This window comes from Dendropsophus ebraccatus, chromosome 12 (assembly GCF_027789765.1).
Source record: "Dendropsophus ebraccatus isolate aDenEbr1 chromosome 12, aDenEbr1.pat, whole genome shotgun sequence".
In the NCBI taxonomy this organism is placed as follows: Eukaryota; Metazoa; Chordata; class Amphibia; order Anura; family Hylidae; genus Dendropsophus; species Dendropsophus ebraccatus.
In genome coordinates, this window is record NC_091465.1 from 81,781,743 (window position 1) to 81,802,931 (window position 21,189).

The window sequence follows — 21,189 nt, forward strand, 5'->3', positions numbered from 1 at the left end:
TTTGTTTGCATTAAACTATTGAACAACAAAAAAAAATTTTTAGAACAAAACTTTGTTTTATTAATTAAATATATTAAGAGAGATGAGCGAACCGGGTTGGGGTTGGAGTCGATCCGAACCCGAACGTTCGGCATTTGATTAGCGGTGGCTGCTGAACTTGGATAAAGCTCTAAGGTTGTCTGGAAAACATGGATACAGCCAATGACTATATCCATGATTTCCACATAGCCTTAGGGCTTTATCCAAGTTCAGTAGCCACCGCTAATCAAATGCCGAATGTTCGGGTTCGGATGGATTCCAGCATGCTCGAAGTTTGCTCATCTCTATATATTAACCATTACAGTGATCAGCATTATTGCCGGGGATCGCGGCAGTTGTGCGATTAGAAAGCCTCAGAGACATCCATACATGCTGCCCCTGCTGTTTCCTGTCCATTTCCGTTGTGTTTCCAACAATTTCTGAGGTTGACAGGTTTTCACACGACCTTCCCTCTGCCGAACTTGGGTCCCCTGCAAAAATGCTCGAGTTTGCCATTGACTTCAATGGGGTTTGTTACTCGAAACGAGCACCCGAGTATCAGGAAATATTTGTCTCGAGTAACGAGCACCCGAGCATTTTAGTACTCCCTCATCACTAGTCCCACCTGATCGCAGGATGACGCCTTTTTCTCCTGAGATGATCGTCCGAGTAACAAGTACTATTGAGTACCCTAATACTCGAATGTGTACCAAGCTCCGACGAGTATGTTCGCTCATCACTAATTTTCATTCTAATTTTGCTATTTCTCCCTAACAAAAGCAAAACTGAAATGAAAATATGCTATCATTTTTTACCCCTTACCTATCCAAACTTTGCAAAAAGTTTGGTTCGGCAAAAAGTTTGAAATGAATCGGAGTTTGGGAAGCTCAGTTCGCTCATCTCTACTAATAGTTCATCCAGAGCACTGAGACATTAGTCTTATAGTGGACACTTTATTTTTGGCAAATGAGGAAGTGATCTGGGCCAACTTTTTTTCTTTTTAACAAGGCACAGCGCTTATATCAACTTAAAGAATCAAGACTCTTGGCCCATAGTAACCACTTCTCTAAAAAAGAATAGCAAAAGTATATTGCACAATTATTTCCTTTTTATATATGAATTAATCCCTTATTGCAGGATATCACTTGCCTTCATTTGATGAGACCACCATAAGGTACGGTATACTTTTTTCATTTATAATTACGTGGTAGAATATTATTTTACTTAAAAAGTAGTAGATCCTGGAATATGCTGTTCAGTTCTGGGCACAGATTCATAGAAAGGATGTCCTAGAGCTGGAAAAGGTACAAATATGGCAACCAAACTAATAAGGGGAATAGAGCATCTTAGTTATGAGGATAAATTAATAGAATTAAATTTGTTTAGTCTCAAAAAGAGACATATAAGGGAAGATATCATTAATTTTTTTAAATATATAACTGGCCGCTACAAGAAATATGGGGAAAAGATGTTACGGGTAAAACCTACCGGTTTTAGGACAAGAAGGGACTGCCTCCGCCTGCAGAGACAAGGGGGCACTGCCTCCACCTGGAGAGACAAGGGGGCACTGCCTCCACCTGGAGAGACAAGGGGGCACTGCCTCCACCTGGAGAGACGAGGGGGCACTGCCTCCACCTGGAGAGACGAGGGGGCACTGCCTCCACCTGGAGAGACGAGGGGGCACTGCCTCCACCTGGAGAGACAAGGGGGCACTGCCTCCACCTGGAGAGACAAGGGGGCACTGCCTCCACCTGGAGGGACAAGGGGGCACTGCCTCCACCTGGAGGGACAAGGGGGCACTGCCTCCGCCTGGAGAGACAAGGGGGCACTGCCTCCGCCTGGAGAGACAAGGGGGCACTGCGTCTGCCTGGACAGATAAGGGGGCACTGACTGCGCCTGGAAAGACAAGGGGGCACTGCCTCTGCCTGGAGAGACAAGGGGGCACTGCCTCCGCCTAGAGAGAAAAGGGGGCACTGCCTCCGCCTGGAGAGATAAGGGGGCGCTGCCTCCGCCTGGAGAGACAAGGGGGCACTGCCTCCGCCTGGAGAGACAAGGGGGCACTGCCTCCGCCTGGAGAGACAAGGGGGCACTGCCTCTGACTGGAGAGACAAGGGGGCACTGCCTCCGCCCGGAGAGACAAGGGGGCACTGCCTCCGCCTGGAGAAAAAAAGGTTCAATCTCCGAAGGCGACAAGCCTTCTTTACCATGGGAACACTGATCTGTGGGAATAGTCTAACCCAGGATCTGGTCACAGCAAAAACAGAAGAGGGCTTCAAAACCGGCCTAGACAAGTTCTTAGACCAAAATAACATAAATGTATATGTAAAGAACATATCATCATCCGTCCCCCTTCCCTGTATCCATCTCCTCCTTGGTTGAACTTGATGGACATGTGTCTTTTTTCAACCGTACTAGCTAGAGTATGTAACAGTGCTTTTTACAAACTTCAAGCAGATGTGGTTGGTAAATCTATAATAACAGAATGTAAACTTGCCTGTGATAAGCATACTGTATATCTATCCTAAGATAATAAGAAAATAAATATTATAATGGTGGACCAGGCATACTGCAAAGGTGGGGGAAGGGCATTGCTTTTTATATTTTACATTAAATCCAGTGGTTGATCTTGATTAGACATTAAAAAAGGACACATCTGTAGAAAATTGGTCAACTGTGTTGCGCTACTTATATATAAGCTGAATTTAATAACTAGAACTCAACATGAACCACAGAATGTTATATGACCCCCACAGCTCTCCTATAGAGGGAAAAAACACATCAAGCCTATAAATATTTAGAAGCAGCCATCTTTCATCTTTTTTTGTCATTTTATTTTATTTTTTTCTTATAGAAAACAGAATTAAAATACTAAACCAAAATTTTGCCAAGAAAAATGAAGTTACATTTTGATTGTGTGAAATTGACATTTTGGCTTCTTCTTCTTCAAGGTAACATAAATATAATTCAAATGGCAATTATATGATTTCCTTTCTACAATGTTGTCTATCATATAACCAAACATGATGTCAAATACTCACTATGAATTACTTTGTAAATGTACTGTATTACATGTTTTATACTCCAGAGCTGCACTCACTATTCTGCTGGTGGGGTCACTGTGTACATACATTACATTACTGATCCTGAGTTACATCCTGTATTATACCCCAGAGCTGCACTTACTATTCTGCTGGTGGGGTCACTGTGTACATACATTACATTACTGATCTTGAATTACATCCCGTATTATACTCCAGAGCTGCACTCACTATTCTGCTGGTGGGATCGCAGCTTTTAACATATACTGTAGATGGTAAACCCCAGCTCTACACAGGATATGCACACCATATAAGTTATCAAAGTGCAGTTAGATCTAGTGACTCACAGGGAGTGTCTTCTTTGAGTGAATCAAAGGGGGGCATCATCTCTGAGTCAATGAGGGTCTCACTCCAATTAGAGTTGCGCAATTTTCCTTTTCTTCTCCATTCAGCCTGGGGGACTTCTCCCAGCCACAACTTGTTTCTCCAGAATTTGTAAGACATTTTAGACTCCTTACTCTTGCAACATACTCATCTTTTCACAAACTCCACATCTGCATTGGCCCCTCTGTGCCCTCCATATCCCTATATCATTTTAGGCCCCATTTATGCTCCATATATTGCTATGCCCCTCTGTACGTGCCTTATATAGTAGATGGCCCCCTATGTATGTCTCCCTATAGTAGATGGCTTCCTCTGCAGTCTCCCTATAGTAGATAACCCCTTGTGTAGCCCCAATAGTAGATGCCTCCTACAGATGTAGCCAGGCTTAACATGAGTTGTACCACCTGTTTAGTTCCCTTACTGTGTAGTACATGGCCAAGCTCTTCTAAAGTAAATAAAGATATATATATATATATATATATATATATATATATATATATATAAACACACAGACAAACTCACCTTCCATGTTCTTCACCATTGCAGCTGCTCTCCTGATGTGCATTCTCTTCTTTTAGCCTTCCAGCACAGGCATTGTGTGTTACAGACGCTGCTTACTCCAGCGTATGTAGCACACACTGCCCCCCCCCCCCCCCCAGAAAAAAAAAAATGTGTTTTATTTTTAGCATATTTTAGGCAAAAATTCAGTCTGTCATTGCAAAGTACAATTAGTGGCGCTCTGTAGGTGAAAAAATGCAAGTGCTATGGCCTTTTAGGCACAAGAAAGCGCAAAAATGCAAATTGGCCCTGTCTTTAAGGGGTTAATACAAATTTTTGCCAGACTTCTCAAGTGTCATATTATCTATCTAGAAAAGTCTTGGAAAGCAGCTCTTTAGGATAAAAAGCTAAATTGCTGGGTGCCAGAGACAATAGACCCTAAGTCCATTGTTTATATAAGTCTTGTATAGGAGAAAATCACGGCACTCGATGTTGCAAGAATAAGTGAGGGTTTTTATTTAGCAAATAGATACAAGGTATTTTACTCCGACCGTACATAAGAAATGCAAGAGATGAGACCAATAACGTATGGTGCGACGTTTCGGTCCGCTATGGACCTTCCTCAGGCAATGGGGTCTCTCATGTGCTGTTTGCAGCAAACAGCACATGAGAGACCCCATTGCCTGAGGAAGGTCCATAGCGGACCGAAACGTCGCACCATACGTTATTGGTCTCATCTCTTGCATTTCTTATGTACGGTCGGAGTAAAATACCTTGTATCTATTTGCTAAATAAAAACCCTCACTTATTCTTGCAACATCGAGTGCCGTGGTTTTCTCCTATACAAGACTTATGGTTGAAGAACCCAGTTACCACTGAGCACCGGCTTTACAATTTAAGGCAGAGGTGTGCAGCACTGATCCCATACATCATTGTTTATATAAGAACTGGTTCACCCCAAACTATTTACTCCATTTACCAGATGGTATTTGTTGGTAGTTGTTGCTTAAGTAATTTAGAAGGCACCGTATTTGACTATATGCGTATACTGATACTATCATGGTCTATAAGACATGTGTATAAATCTTTACCTTCCCAAACTAGTGAACCCTACAAGCAGGGCCATTCCCAGGCATTTTGTCGCCTGAAACAAACCTGGGCTACAGCCGCCCCCCGCCCTGCGCCGCAGACAACCACCCCCAGCCCGCACCCCCGGGAACTTACCACAGCGCATGTCAACACTCCAGCTCCCTGGTGACCAGAGCTGCATAGCGCCACGCCGGACGGCTGTGGCACGCACACAGCCAACCAGGGACAAGGCTGGAAGGTGACTTCCGACAGGGAACCCGGCGGTATGTAGGGATGCCGGGGAGCATGGGCAGCAAGATGTGTGGTGAGGCAGCGACTGCTGCTGTCATTTTATCTAAGTTGAACTTGACTAATACTCATTCTGCCTCATGGCAGAAGCGGCCCTGCCTACAAGGTTATATAGTAACATGTGACTGTGTTCTCCCCGGTAGGCTGCATAAACAGATCATCTTGCAAAGGCTGGAGCTTTACATTCCCTAGAAACATCACAGGTGTAGGAAATTCCTGTGTGACGATCCCCTGCAAGTTCACCCATCCAAGCGAAGCCAATGATGCCAAATTATATATGTTTAAAAGAGACACTCCGGAAGACATAGTGCGTTATACTTTTCAAAAACCTATTAAGAGCCTGAAAAACATATGCACAATAATATTAAAAAGAACACCTAAAGGTGGAGAATACTATCCTGGGTTAAACAGAAGTACGAATGCCTTCACCAACGAAAAGAAGTACTGTACCGTCACTATCTTAGGTAGGTGGACTGATGTTTAAAAAGATGTTTGATTTATTTCATGCTGAGAGTCAGAACTTGGGATAAGACACTGGTAACTAAATAATTTCATGAAAAATTGGCATGAATGTAAAGACATCCCTCTAGGGGAGAAAGTGGCCTCTTGTGTCTGGAGGCAGAATGGCTGGCTCCCGCTCTGCCAGTGCCGCATTTAACTGTGAGCGCCCGTCAGGAGTGCTCACAAATAGAAAGGCTGCTTGCATCACCCAGTGCCGGTGCGGGGTAGCAGGACAAATGGGGGACATACCGGGATGACATGACATCACCGCAAAATCTGGAATATCCCACTGCAACCGGATTGGTTGGGAAGTATAGTTAAAGTGTACCTGTAAGTAATAAAATGTCATATGTCAGAGAGACATCACAAAAGGTTTGGGTCCAAGAGCACCATGAAACTAGGTCAAGGATTTGGCAAGTAGAAATGTGGATGCATGCTAGAGTGTCAGCAATCCCAAAACTGACCAATGCAACATGAAAAATGGAGGAGTGCAATAACATCTGATACTTATGTCATGAATGTGCCTGTGCTTAACTCTGTGCGCCCCTCGGCTCGTGCTGTGCGGCCGAGATGACGCTGATATTCAGTGTTTTTGTATGTTTTGTGCAGTAACTTGAACACTGGCCTGTTTCTATCAGGATGTTCAGCCCCACCCGTTTGCTGTGTGCTCTGGCTATGAAGGAGTTACACTGCTGTCAGTTCTGGACACAGATGATTTTGTTTGAAACCAGGAGCCTTGTCCAATAGAGACTGGGACTGTCTCCTTGTCCCCTATAAGTGTTTGGCTGGATCTCATTCTAGTGCCGGTTATTGAGCTTGTCTCTGCCTTCTTCTGCCTCTGTTAGGCTGAATTCACACGTTCCGTGTTCCGGACGGAACACGGACATGGAATGCATGTAACGGTTTCTCCCCCTGCCCGGGCAGCATCTGTAATTAGATGCTGGGAGCGGGGGAACTGTATAGATATGCACCGCACTGTAATGACAGAGCCGCACGGCTGATTCATTACAGTATGGCGCATATCTGTACAGTTCCCCCGCTCCCAGCATCGTATCACAGAGTCCATTACAGGCATTCCACGTCCGTGCTTTGTGAGGAACACGGAATGTGTTAATGTAGCATTATTCTCTGTTTATTCTGACCCTTTTGCCTGTATTTCTGACCACCCCTGTTTGCTGACCATATTGCCTGTTTATTGACCTTACTAATTGGATCGTGTTGTGTACTGCGCTGCGCTGCCCGAGTTTTGTGACGTGTTGTGTACTGCGCTTACTGGACTGTCGAGTATTCTTTATTGTTTTTGTTTGTCTTATCTTGTTTTGTGCTCCACCTAGCCAGTGCAGGGGCTGTCGCCCAGTTTCTTGCTGTCACCTAGGACAAATTGAGGCAAGTAGGAATGAAACAATGGAGAACTAGATACATAGCAAACTTTGTCAGTGAAAAAGACGTGACCTATAGACTTCCATTGTGCGGTCTGTCTTGCCATGTGACACAGAGCTGGGGGAGGAATGGAGGAGGCTTCTCCCGGTTCCTTCTCACAATCGGTCAGGATGGATCAAAACTTTTGACATGTCTTTTTACACTTGGAATAAGTCAATTTTATACACCTAAATAGTTCATCTTTCTCTTTCTTCTCAGAAGTTCCACCTAAACCAGTAATAACTGGTGCTGAAAATCTAAAGGAGTCTGAGGCCGTCACTATCACTTGTGCTGTAAATCATACTTGTCCCTCAGATCCCCCATCATTAACATGGAATATTCCCAGCAATGAAACAGGGACTGATGTAGACCTGGGTGAAGGCTACTGGGAAAGGCGATCTGAGATCCTGTATGTGCTTACTGCCAAGGATAATAATTTTTCCCTTAATTGCACAGCTAATTTTTCGGGTCGGACATCTTTCCAAATTGTGCGTGTTAAAGGTAAGGGACCACTTGTCTATTATTGCAACATTATGTCAACGCTAATAAAATTAAAAAACATGGCTCTCCAGATCACCTACATTGAGGCTTATTTTTAGGATAGGGCTGCTAGGCACCACAAACCTTATGGAAGAGTGCACATGACTGTGTGAAGATGGAAGAGCATGCTATCATGAGTGTTATCATGTGTTATCATGAGAGCCTCATTGTTGTGATCGGACACCTACATTAGCATAAAACATTGATTGCCTATGCAAAAAGTAGTCTATCCTGGAAAACTGCTTGCAAGGGATCATATATTAGAAACCTGGATCAGTGTCTAGACCCCAAAACTGTGCCTACATATGACCCTGTAATAGAAAATTTATTTTCACGGGTTTCCCAACCCCTCTGTGCACTGACTCTGAGAAACAGCCGGCCAAGCAGCTCGTTCTCATTTGAGGAGGATTATCAGTTATTTCCTTATGTTTAGGTTCTGTAAAAAGGTGGCTCTGGTTTTCTTGTATAAAAAATGTGCAGCTGCTAAATAGCTCCCCCTAGTGGCAGCTGCAGAAAGGCAGAATTTTATCATGGGATCCTATGTCTGTGCAGGAGATTTGAAACTCTGAATCAAGCAATTTTAGTTGCCACCACTATAAGTATTAGTTCTGGAATTGAGCACAAAACTTTGCACCTATAAATAAAATGCTGATATTGGACCTTTATCTTGGTAAAACATAACAGTTACTTTTAGTAAAGTATTGTATTGCCCCCAAAAGTTATACAAATCACCAATATACACTTATTACGGGAAATGCTTATAAAGGGCTTTTTTCCCTGCACTTACTACTGCGTCAAGGCTTCACTACCTGGATAACATGGTGATGTCACTTCCTGGATAACATGGTGATGTCACTTCCTGGATAATATGGGAAGGTCACTTCCTGGATAACATGGTGATGTCACTTCCTGGATAACATGGTGATGTCACTTCCTGGATAACATGGTGATGTCACTTCCTGGATAATATGGTGATGTCACTTCCTGGATAACATGGGAATGTCACTTCCTGGATAACATGGCGATGTCACTTCCTGGATAACATGGTGATGTCACTTCCTGGATAACATGGTGATGTCACTTCCTGGATAACATGGTGATGTCACTTCTTAGATAACATGGTGATGACATGACTTTTGGGGGGCCATACAATACTTCAATAAAAATTCTCGCCGGACTTCTCCTTTAAACATAGATGCTATAATTGCCATGCTCTGCCCCATCAGCCCCTGCTCTAGGTACAGTCTACCACTATTGCCTGAAGCTTTTATTTATAGTAATACAGAATAGACTATCCAATGTATATGTATATCTATACCTTGCACACAGCCATAGAAAGTGGTCTGTATACTATCAGCAATTGTGGATAGTTTAGGGCCCTTTATATTCTATTGGCCAATACACATAACTGTGATCTCCAAAGTCCAGATGGGGACGAGGCGTTTGAAAAAGACTCGTAAGAGTCGAAACGTCACTACTACATTGTCTATGGAGGAATAAAAAGATCAAGTTTTATTGGATGCTGCCATCCGTTTCTTTGTATCAGACGTATTTGGGTTGAGTGGGATCTACGACCCGGGTGGAATCTGCGTCCAGGGTGAAGCCAGTTTGGGCCCCCGTGGCTATCTGAGTGCTACTGAGAGCTTTGTCTGGTTCTACAGGGGACGAGGCGTAAATCATAACAGAAATTTAAGACTTAGGTGTAAATTTTTAGGTCAGACCTCTAATGGTCAATTTACACAAAGCGATAATTCGCCCAATCAATCGTTTAACGATTTTGAAGCAACAATTTTTTTTATAACGATCAGCGTTTAGAGGAATAAATCGTTAGAAAATTTGTTAGAAAAATCGTTATTGCGATCGTTATTGCGATAGTTTTTAAGATCGCTTACGCCCATCTCACACATAGGGTGAATCTTTGAAAGACTGTTTACACGAAGCGAACTGCAAATTTTTAGCGAACGACCAACCACGATTTGAGAAGATCACAATGAACGATTTCTCGCTCGTCGCTTGATCGTTCGCTGTGTTTACATGAGCCGATTATCGCTCAAATGCGATCATTATTGTGAAAATTATAACGATAATCGTTCCGTGTAAATGCACCATTAGTGAATCCAGTGGGGTGATTTGAGGCGGGGCCTAATTTAAAACAGGTGTATGAGTATGCCAGTGCTCCTAAATTTTCCCCTTGTGTTCCATCCTTGCAAAACCAATATGGCTATATACAGTGGGCCTTAGTTCCTTGCCCCCCGCAGTCATTGTTGCATATGCTCCCCTATCATACATGTCTATTACTACTAACATGGTTTTATCTCTCCTCTTTTAGCTGAATCACAAATATGGCTTGTCGTCATCATTCTGACTATTATTATAATGACATTTTTGCTAATACTGTTTGTCTTCCTTAGAAGGTAAATTATTTTGATGCCTAATATATGTAATGTCATAGAACCATAAAGATGTCCCACAAAGCAAGGAAGGAAAAATCTGATAGAAACGACATGCATATACATAAAGGAGTACAATGTGCTGTTCCTTATGTAATATCACCTACATCCAGGCCTAATAGTTTCTGGCCGACCAGGAGTCTGTGGGGGATGTGCACATGTTCTGTGCTAAGACGGTCACAACCAAGGGCGACAGTGAAAAATACCGCAGGCCCACAGGGGATTAGTGAGTCTATGTATGCCCCATACAGGATATTTTTAGAAATGCTTGCACATTTAAATTGCGTTTTGGTTTTTTTACATAATGCTTCGACCTATTTATCTTCTTGAGAAACCCCTTTAGGCTATGTTCACACGTAATGGATCCGCTGCGCATCCCTGCCCTGTACACTGTGAGCAGAAAAACTAGCAAGAGGTGAACATTCCGCTGCGAGTTTGTCAGCAGCCCACCCCGTTAACCCCCGGCCGCTGGAGGGTATACATCACCTTCTCCACGCACCGGCTTCTTCGGGGCTCCCGGCACGTCCCGCTCGGCCAATCAGTGTGCTGCCCCGCCGCAGAGCACTTGTTGGCTGAGCAGGACGTGAAGAGCCCCGAAGCAAGCCGAAGCGGGGAGAAGGTTAAGTATAGCCCCGGCGGCCGGGGGGTTAATTGGGCGGGCTGCGGACATACTCACAGCGGAATTTGCAGCGAGAAATCCGCTGCAGATCCGTTACGTGTAAACGCACCCTTAAAGAGAAGCATCCTTCCTTACCTTTCCTCAAGGCTCAATACACTCCAAAAAGAACGGTATGTCACAAGATGACTAGCCTAACAAACAAACTACAACAACAACATACTGTAAGTTCTCAACACTGTCAGGAGATTTTAAAAAAAGGCATATCCGTCTATTTGTCGCCACCTAGTGGTTATACAATATTGTATTGAATTTATTTATTTAAAGGAGAAGTTCGGGGATTTTGAAAATCCTACAGCCAGAAGGAGCAGGGGGGAATTTGATAACGAGTAGATACTTACCTCTGCCTGTACATGCCATGGCGTGACTGGCCTCAGGACCACCGTCTGGCTCCAAGATCCCCAAGAGCTGACACCTCATGACCAGGCTGATGGACTGGCTGCTCAGCCAGTCAGTGACTGGTGGGGATGCCGTTCCACTCACTGATTGGCTGAGCGGCCAGTCTATCAGCTAGGACAGGCTTTTTTCCCCAAGTCGTGAGGTCACCACAACTTGGTGGGGGTCCTGCGGTTGGTCTCGACGCTCACCGTGGACATAGTAATTAATTTCCCCCTGCTGGCTGCAGGATTTTATAATTTGCCAGACTTCTCCTTTAACTAAATTTAGGGATAGATAGGAATGGACCCATCAGGACACTCGTTGTGGTTTTCTGGACACATTGTAGTTTCAACTTTTGTTATTGAGCTTTAGCCTGTTTAATAGATGGCAGGAACCAAAACAGAAATGACAAAGCCCCTGCTTGGCATTGTGTACTCCTAAACCATTTGCTTCATGACAGCCAACAGATCCACAATGGGGTCTCATTGTGTTGGAGAGTGACCCTAAGTTATAGTGACATAGATCAAAGTGATTCTCTTGACACTAGCTGGAACTGCATCAATGACCTATATAATCTCTACTAGAGCAATTGAGTGCTCAAAGTTAGAATTGCCAATAAAATGTTATGAGATTTCAATGTAAATTTTAATCACTATAAAAATAAGACTATTGGGTAATAGATAACCAGATGTCTTTTTGTCATAATGTAGAAACTAAGCTCTAACCCAAACAGATGTGTCCCAAACCCATGAAATAATAATAATAAAAAAAAATAGGAAGGCAGGTGTAACGACTGGAGTTATGGATCCACTGTACCACCGCTAGTGATGGCGTAAGCCGCACCAGAGAGCAGCATCTAAGGGGCCGCTGGTCTTTACCAGATCCTGCCACAGCTGATGGCTACACTTGGCTTGGCTTGCTAACGGAGGCGGACGAAGTACAGCTGGAGACACGTAGGCAGAAACACAGCACAAGTCATTGGCTAGAACCACAGGCAGGAGAACTAAGATGACAAGGTAAAGGTTAGCATGCAGAGGCTCCAGCACAGATTTAGGATGGGGGTAGGCAATTATATGGAAGTACTATTTATATGGAGGTAAATATGGAACCAAGTAAGTGTGTATGCCCCCTTCAATTCCAGAGGTGGGACTGGGGTGGGACACTGCAAAAGTCACTGACTGGCTTAGTGGACAATCAATCAGCTGGGCATCTGGATTCCAGCTGAACATGACAGCCATCAACCGTCAGAGAGACCTCGGAGAAGAGCTACGGGGGCAGAGGGGAGGGTAAGTATACTTTGTTTATTAGCTTCCTGCACTCCCTGCCTGCCTACTTTTTACTTTCATAGGACTTCTTATATAATGATGGACAGTAGGGATCATATTGTCACCATTTAACCCCTTAAATGCTGTGATTGTGGTGTTTAAGTGTCAGGGACAGGAGCTGCGCTTTTATTCCAATCATTTCCCCTGACTGGAGAGGTCTCATACTTAACTCTGTGCAGTCAGTTTGGCTATCTTCCCGAACAGTCTGCTTTAGGCAGACTTTATAAGAAGATTGACGATAATTCCTACCAATGCTGTGCAATGGCATCGCATTGATCAGTATATGCAATCAAATATTTGCTGATATTTACACTTTAAGGCTATGTTCACACTGCGTATGAGTCCGTCCGCGAACAAACGACATTCAGCCGGATGCGTACAAACCGCGAATAGTACAGTTATGCTTCCCTAGCTTGTTTCGTAGCGATCTGAAACAGGTCATTTACTTGGAAATCTTCGCCCAGCCCAATAAAACTCACAGAACCTTTTGGATCAAAAAATCAAGTTCAATTTGGCTGAAATAAGTACTCCGTACGGGACCGCATGGAAATCCACGGCCGTGAGTTTCAACATTTCCGTCCTCAAACAATGGTCTTGTTCATTTTTCACGGCGCCGTATACGATCCGGCTGTAAGCTCATACGTAGTGTGCATTGTGCGGGCGTATATCATATACTTTCAAGCGAACGCATCAACCTCAAAACTACGTACGTATATTCACGGTTCGCACTACGGACGGAATCATACGCAGTGTGAACGTAAAAACGTAAAAAAAAAATGTTTTCAAAAATATGACAAAACCCCTGCCTTAATAAAAGTTTAAATCAACCCTTTTACCATTTTAGGGTCCTTGCTCACTACAGGATTCGCGCTGATAAGATCCAGCGGATTACGTGCGCTTCCCCCCCCCCCCCCCCACTCCTGCTTAAACATCTGCCGGTCCTATAGACTCCATTCTGCTTTCAACAAATAAAAGATTTGAAAAGAAAATAAATAAATAGTGATTAAAAATTCCCATCTACACAAATATAATACGTATAAAAATTAGAGATGGTGGAGCAAAAAATAATGCCCTGAAGGTGGAAAAATTTAAGTGCAATGGCTCTTAGAAGGCGAGGAGGTAAAAAGGAAAATGCAAAAAAGAAAAGCAGCACCTGGTCATTGATGCTAAAAAAAAAGTTTGGGGAGGCAAGGGGTTAATAGTTCTTGTAATCTGATCTCTTGTTCCTTAACAATAAATAGATTTGTCAGTTTTTTGTCTTTCTTTAGCGTGTGCGTTGCTCCAGCAAACATCTATTGTATAAGGTTTGTATGTTTTTCTTATTTTGCAGGAAGAGGCTACGTCACCCCCCAGTAAGCAATGAGGTAGGTGCTGGATTTAAATATCATTTCAATACAAAGTATATCTTTCCTCTAAGCATTTCTTGGCTTTTGCCAATGATGGACAATAGTTCCCTTTAGGGTATGTGTACACTACGGAATCTGCGCAGAGACATGTCAATTCTTTGGGTGGACGGCGGAATTTGCCGGCGAATATCATTGAGTCCATGGGACTGGCAGAACTTCAAGCGGAGGCTGAGAGGCCGAATGTGCTTGAAATTTCCGCGTGGATTCTGTAGTACCCAGGGGCGGTCTTGGCATTTCTGGGGCCCCAAGCGAAGTTATGTCTGGGGCCCCCCCCTCGACACGCGTTCCAAAACAATAGACCGCTGTGTTTTGCCCCCAGTAGTATATACCCCTTGTGCGTTACTGCCAGTAATATATACTCCTTGTGTGCTGCCCCCAATAGTATATACCCCTTGTGTCCTGCCCCCAGTAGTATATACCCCTTGTTTGCTTCCCCCAGTAGTATATAGACCCCTGTGTGTTCCCCCAGTTATATATAGCCCCCCCCCCTGTGTGTTTCCCCAGTTATATATAGCCCCCCCCTGTGTGCTCCCCCAGAAGTATATAGCCCTCCTGTGTGCTGCCCCAGTTGTATATAGACCCTCTTTGTGCTCCCCCACTAGTATACAGGCCCCCTGTGTGCTCCCTCAGGGGTATTTAGCCCCCCTGTGTGCTCCCCCACTTGGATATAGACCTCCTGTGTGCTGCCCCCAGTCGTATATACCCACTGTGTGCTGCCCCCTGTTGTATATACCCCCTGTGTGCTCCCTCACTAGTATATAGCCCCCCCTGTGAGCTCCCACACTTGGATATAGACCTCCTGTGTGCTCCCCCACTTGGATATAGACCCCTGTGTGCTCCTCCAGTAGTATATAAACCCCCTGTGTGGTTCCCCCAGTAGTATATAGACCCCCTGTGTGCCCCACCAGTATTATATAGACCCCTTGTGTGCTGCCCCAGTAGTATAAAGACCCCTGTGTGCTCCCCCAGTTATATATAGAACACCTGTGTGCCTCACAAGTAGTATATAGACCCACTGTATGTTCCCCCAGTAGTATATAGACCCCCTGTGTGCCCCACCAGTAGTATATAGACCCCTGTGTGCTCCCCCAGTAGTATATAGCCCCCCTGTGTGCTCCCCCACTTGGATATAGACCTCCTGTGTGCTCTCCAAGTTGTATATAGACCCCATTCTGCTGCCCCAAGTAGTATATAGACCCCCTGTGTGCTGCCCCCAGGAGTATATATACCCCTCTGTGAAGCCCCAGTAGCCTATAGCCCCCCTGTGTGCTCCCCCTGTTATATAGCCCCCCTGTGTGCACCCCCCCATTTATATAGACCCCCGATGTGCGCTCCCCCAGTTAAACAGACCCCCTGTGTGCTCCCCCTCCCATATAGTATATAACACAATAAAACAAACACTTATACTCACCTGGGTCCGGGCGTCTCCTCTTCTCTTCACTCTTGTGGCCGCAGGAAGGGTTTTCCCTGCGATCACAAGAGACCGCACTCCCCTTGTCCTGGCGCCGATGCTCCACTGATATCACTGGAGCGCCGGCACCACAAGGACAAAGCTGCCACTTGTGACCGCAGGGAAAACCCTTCCTGCGGCCACAAGAGTGTCTGACAGGAAGGGGGCCAATGTCTCCCGCCCTGTCAGTGCTGCTGCATGTAACTATGAGCGCTCATTACGAGTGCTCATAGTTACAGTTCAGATGGCAGCAGTGAGCGGGGCAGCGGCCCTGTCCAGCGGTCTTGAGCACAAGAGCGGGGTGTGGGGGCCCCCCTGGATGTTGGGGGCCCCAAGCGATCGCTTGGGGTGCTTGGTGCCAAAGACCGCCACTGCACGTACCCTGGCGTCTGATGTCTGTTAGTGTAATAGGGCCCTTAAAGGGTTTTTCTAAATGAAAAATACTTGTCCCCAGTACTCGTATCTCTGGGGAGGCCCGGAGATCAGACCCCCCGCAACCTCATACTTGTCCCTTATCCTGTTGATAGGGGACAGGTATTTTTAAATTGGAAAACTCCTTTAAAGATGATCTTCTCGTTGTATCTTTACAAGGAGAATCCCACAAACTGAGTATTAATGTATTGTTATTTATTTTCTGTGATTTATTTTTACAGACGGCAGAAATTGTAGACAACATATACACAGCATTGGAAGTGAGAGCGGTTTCAGAGGATTACAGTACATTAAATGTGGTAATGTGACTCCATTATATGTAACAAAATGGGGGAGATTTATCAAAGGGTCTAAATTTAGACTGGTGCAAACTACCCACAGCAACCAATCACGGCTCAGCTTCCAGCTCTGGGGAAAGGAAAGCTGAGCTGTGATTGGTTGCTGTGGGCAGTTTGCACCAATCTAAATTTTACACCCTTTGATAAACCTCCCCCAATGTGTTCAAAACCAAAGGTTTCTGTGAACAAAACCTAAGAGTTAGAAAAATAAAAATGATTCTCTGATGGAATTAACTGATACTTATCAGGACAGTGTATGGGGCAGATCTAAGAGGAGCCTGATTCTTGTAATATAATTGCCATTGCCCTCAGTGGGGTCCGTCAGGTTTCCAGCTGGTGTCTGTTTATTCTGCAGGATTTGAGTGGACACAAAAAAAATTCTCGAAGAATTTTTTTCTTGCAAAATAAAAGGATTGTGTGCTCTATAGATGATGTCCCAGGCCAGGTTTCCTTATGTGAATGCCTGTCTGGGGGGTTGGAGATGCGCTGACTGGATTGGCTTGGTGGAGGAGGACTGACTTTAAAAAAAACTTTTAACTCAGGAAAGGTGGCAGCTAGAAAGATGGAAGACGGCTCAAAACACTCAGGAAGACTTGGCGAGTAAGAACAGCTAGGTTTGGGAACGTTTCATTTTTTTTAGCACCTGGGGAGAATACCTCTTAAGTAAATCCATGGCGTAGGCAAGGGGTGAGACTCCCCTTGTCTAATGCTTCCCTGGACATCTGGTCTAATAACAAACTATATACATGTGCTGTCTGGCATGTAGCCAGGCGCCAACCAACCAACTATGGAGGGAAAACTGTGTGTAGCTGCAGCTTTGCTGTGAGAGTGTGACATCTAGTGGTTGGAGTAAGGTACAGCGGCCTCCTGCCATAACCTGTGACACTAGAAAGATACCCTTTTCCCAAGGTGTAAGAAAAGAAGAAAACACGTAGTGGGACACTACAATACTGACCAAAATACTGAGCAAAAAAATGTCACATAGTCTAAGTACAATCCAGTTCCTATTTACATGTAGTTGTAAACATTAGATATCATATTTAAATTACATTGCTTTTCTTGGTTATATTTTATCATCTCTTCCAGGTTTAATATATGTCATTTTTATTTCTTCTTTTATTTGCAGGTCGATAGGAGGGGAAATGAAAATGAACCACCTGACTATGAAAATGTTCCAAAACTTTGATTTCTTTTTCTTCCTTCTCAATGTTTAAAGTATGAGTGTCAAAGGATTTGATCAATTGGTTCCAAGTGCTGATCCCTCAGCCTACTGCTATAATGAAGGGGCACAAGCTTGAGGCTTGGTTTCTGCTCGTCTCTCCACACAAAGCTCACCAAGTGGTGGACAGATTTACAGAATACATCTTTGAATTGCTTTACTACTTGTATGGCGAGCCAACCCTAAATGAAGGGGCACATCGTATCACTATGACAAAGTTTAGATACACTTTAAAGGAATTTCCAGTTATGGCAAATTGATGAATTTAAATAGACGCTGTGTAATACCACCTGTTTCCAGTAGTGGCCACTGCCTGAGAAATGACTGCAATAACCATAACTAAATTATAGCTTAAACTGTTGGACTTACTCATAGTGACTGGTCTTACATTAGCTCCTGCCCTGAATTCCCCCACCGAACTAAGAGGCGCAGGCCTCTTAGTGAATCTGTCCTGAACTGTAAAGTCTCAATCATAGTAAATCAGGTGCAGTAGGAGACCACCAACCCCCCCAACTGGCGAGCGGAGGATACACCAGGGAGAAGGGGCAAATCTGCACAAGATTGATAAGTGCCCCCATGGTGATCAGATCATTGCCAAAAGGCCCTATTATAAGAAAAGAGGGGGTGCAATATATTGGTGTTACCTTTGGCTTAACTAGTCACAAAACAATTCCCTCAATCAATGAAAGTCATCATAGGCAGCTGCCCTTTTTTAGGTTAGATTCTTAGTAAGTGAACTGGCTCCTCCTTACCAGGAACAATAGATTAGTAACAGTATATAGTATGGAAAACACTCTAAGCTTTATTAACAATTTCACAATCACTGTATATACACATAGCAGCATATAGACAGAAACATATATACAGCTTGCTAAATAAATATATATTATGATAGAATATATTATGTATAATAAGTCCAGACCATCCAGTGAGATGCAAGCTTGCCATGTGTTGGGTTTAAAGACCTCCTTATGAAGCAGTATACCTGTTGCATGTTTTCTTAAAATTTTGTAATGTGATGTTCCTCTCTTATTCCTCCTGGAAATAAAAAATAAATGTCAAAGAGATTATTTCATTTCTCTTGTTGAAGGGGTAGGTCATCTTAAAACACTTATTCTCTATGCACAGAGTATGTGTTAAATTATCTGTTTCATGTCACATTGTCTTGCTTGAAGATCCCATCCACCGAAGGGAAGACAATCAGTATGTATGGGTATACATAACCAACAAGGATTCACACCCAAATCAGGTAAGAGAACCTGCACATGGATGAGTGGCCCAGAAAACTTCCCCCAGACCATAATGCTGCCCCCACCAGCTTGTGTTCTTCCAGCAATAGCTGCAGGGGGGTCGTTCTCTGATATTTCTGACCTGACATGCCAACAGCTATTCAAGACGTGACACATCAGAGAAGGCAACTGGTTACCGAACAACAGAGAAGACAACCCTTTAGCAATCAACTAGTTTCACGCACACATGGGCTTCATCAGGAGGACATAAGCCCTCCTCCTGATGAAGCCCATGTGTGGGTGAAACTAGTTGAGGGGCTGTGCGGTTGATTTTAAATTCATTGCTTTCATAGCCCAGTTAGATAGTATTATACTACGAGGTAGTCAGTAGTCTGCAGTTACTATGACTATACAGATATAGGTTGATTCACTGTAGAAGGTTATGGAAGCTCTGTGATTTTAATGAGCACACCTTTATACTTATTATTTCTATTTGAAAGTTATTAAAAGTTAAGTTTTACTTAGTGGTAGGTTTACTGGATGTGATCTGGGCTTTTGGCCCTTATAAATTTGTTTCGCTTTACAGTGCGGCGCCCCAGCAGGGCATACATGTACCCCCTTTTGCGCTAAGGGCCTGCCTGTGGTAGTGTAGTGGATCGGGACAAGGCCTGCATCAAGGCTTCACTTCCTGGATAACATGGTGATGTCACTTCCTGGATAACATGGTGATGTCCCTTCCTGGATAACATGGTGATGTCACTTCCTGGATAAAAAATGGTGATGTCACTTCCTGGATAAAATGGTGATGTCACTTACTGGATAAAATGGTGAGGTCACTTGCTGGATAACATTGTGATGTCACTTCCTGGATAACATGGTGATGTAATTTCCTGGATAACATGGTGATGTCACTTCCTGGATAACATGGTGATGTCACTTCCTGGATAACATGGTGATGTCACTTCCTGGATAACATGGTAATGTCACGACCCAACTCCCAGAGCTGTGCGGGCTGTGGCTGCTGGAGAGGATGATGGCAGAGGGATGCTCAGTGTCCCTCCAGTGCCCTGTGTCCTTCAGTGTCCCTCTTCCATCATCCTCTCCAGCAGCCACAGCCCGCAAAGCTCTGGGAGGTGGGTCGTGACATCACCATGTTATCCAAGAGGTGACATCACCATGTTATCCAGGAAGTGACATCACCATGTTATCCAGGAAGTGAAGCCTTGATGCAGTAGTAAGTGCAGGGAAAAAAGCACATAAGCATTTCCAGTAATAAGTGTATATTGGGGATTTGTATAACTTTTGGGGGCAATACAATACTTTTATAAAAATTTTCGCTGGACTTATTTAATTCAGTACCAATTTTTTATAACTATTTTCTCCCCTAAAAAAACAAAAAAACAGTAGAGGACTAATTGTGGGGTCCCAAACCAAATGGTACCAGCTGACAGCTGTATTTAAATGGCTGTAAACAACCATCCTTGGGGGATTGTGTAGGGGAGATTCCATCTTCTTATCGGTTCAGGGCTTACCGTCAGACTGATGCTGATCTCAGCTTGGTAATCCATAGATCTGGGCATCCCTTAGTAATAATTAAGTAAACTTCAGTGATCTCTATGAGGTCACTGCAGTAATAATAAAAAAAGTCTCAAACCGGGACTAAAAGTTATAGTGTGGTAAGAGAAAAAAAAAGTTTTTATTATTAAAAAAATCCCCTCCCCTAATAAACGTTAAAATCACTCCCACTTTTCCCATTTACTAACTAAAAATAAATATAAATAAAATAAATAATAAAATAAATATAAATAAAATAAATAATAAAATAAATAATAAAATAATAACAAAAACTAAATATAAAATAAAATAAATAAACATATTTGATATCGCCGCGTATGTGATCACCCAAACTATTAAATTATCACATTCCTGATCTCGCACGGTAAACAGGATAAGGACAAATTTGCAGATTTTTTTTGTCACATCAAATCCAGAAAAATGTAATAAAAAGGGATCAAAAAATTTCATATACGCAAACAAGGTACCGATAGGAAGTACAGATCATGTTTCAAAAAAATGACCTCACACATCCCCATAGACCAAAGGATAAAAGCGTTATGGCATAACCTCTTAACACCCCCGCATGAAACCGCATCACAGAGGGGGGGGGCGAGATTGTCACACTGGGGGTGACACGCCTGCCCCCAGTGCTTCGGCGTGGGTTGGTGGTTGGGCAAAGGCTAGTGTAGTTTGCAGAAACTAGGAGGCGGCTCAAAAAATGTGACATCACAAATGCATCAGGTTATATAGTTGTATCTAATAGCCTGACCATAGACAATGGAGATTTTATGTATTCAGAATGGAAACTTTCCCGTATGAGGTACGTACAGTAGGTCACTTAGCTTCTAGTACATTCTTTTTAATATTCTTCTGACTGCTGATGATGGTTTTGAGAATGTTTATTTCAGTAAAGTTGTGTATTCGGATAATAGTTGGATGAAACAAAGTTCTCAT

The 21,189-nt window shown here is 43.7% G+C and overlaps 1 protein-coding gene across 1 annotated transcript in view; it reads left to right on the forward strand.

The window, feature by feature from the left end:
• The window catches only part of LOC138769123 (B-cell receptor CD22-like), a 63,191-nt gene that overhangs the window by 24,647 nt on the left and 17,355 nt on the right, over positions 1-21,189 (forward strand). The gene's annotated exons all lie outside the window — the stretch shown is intronic.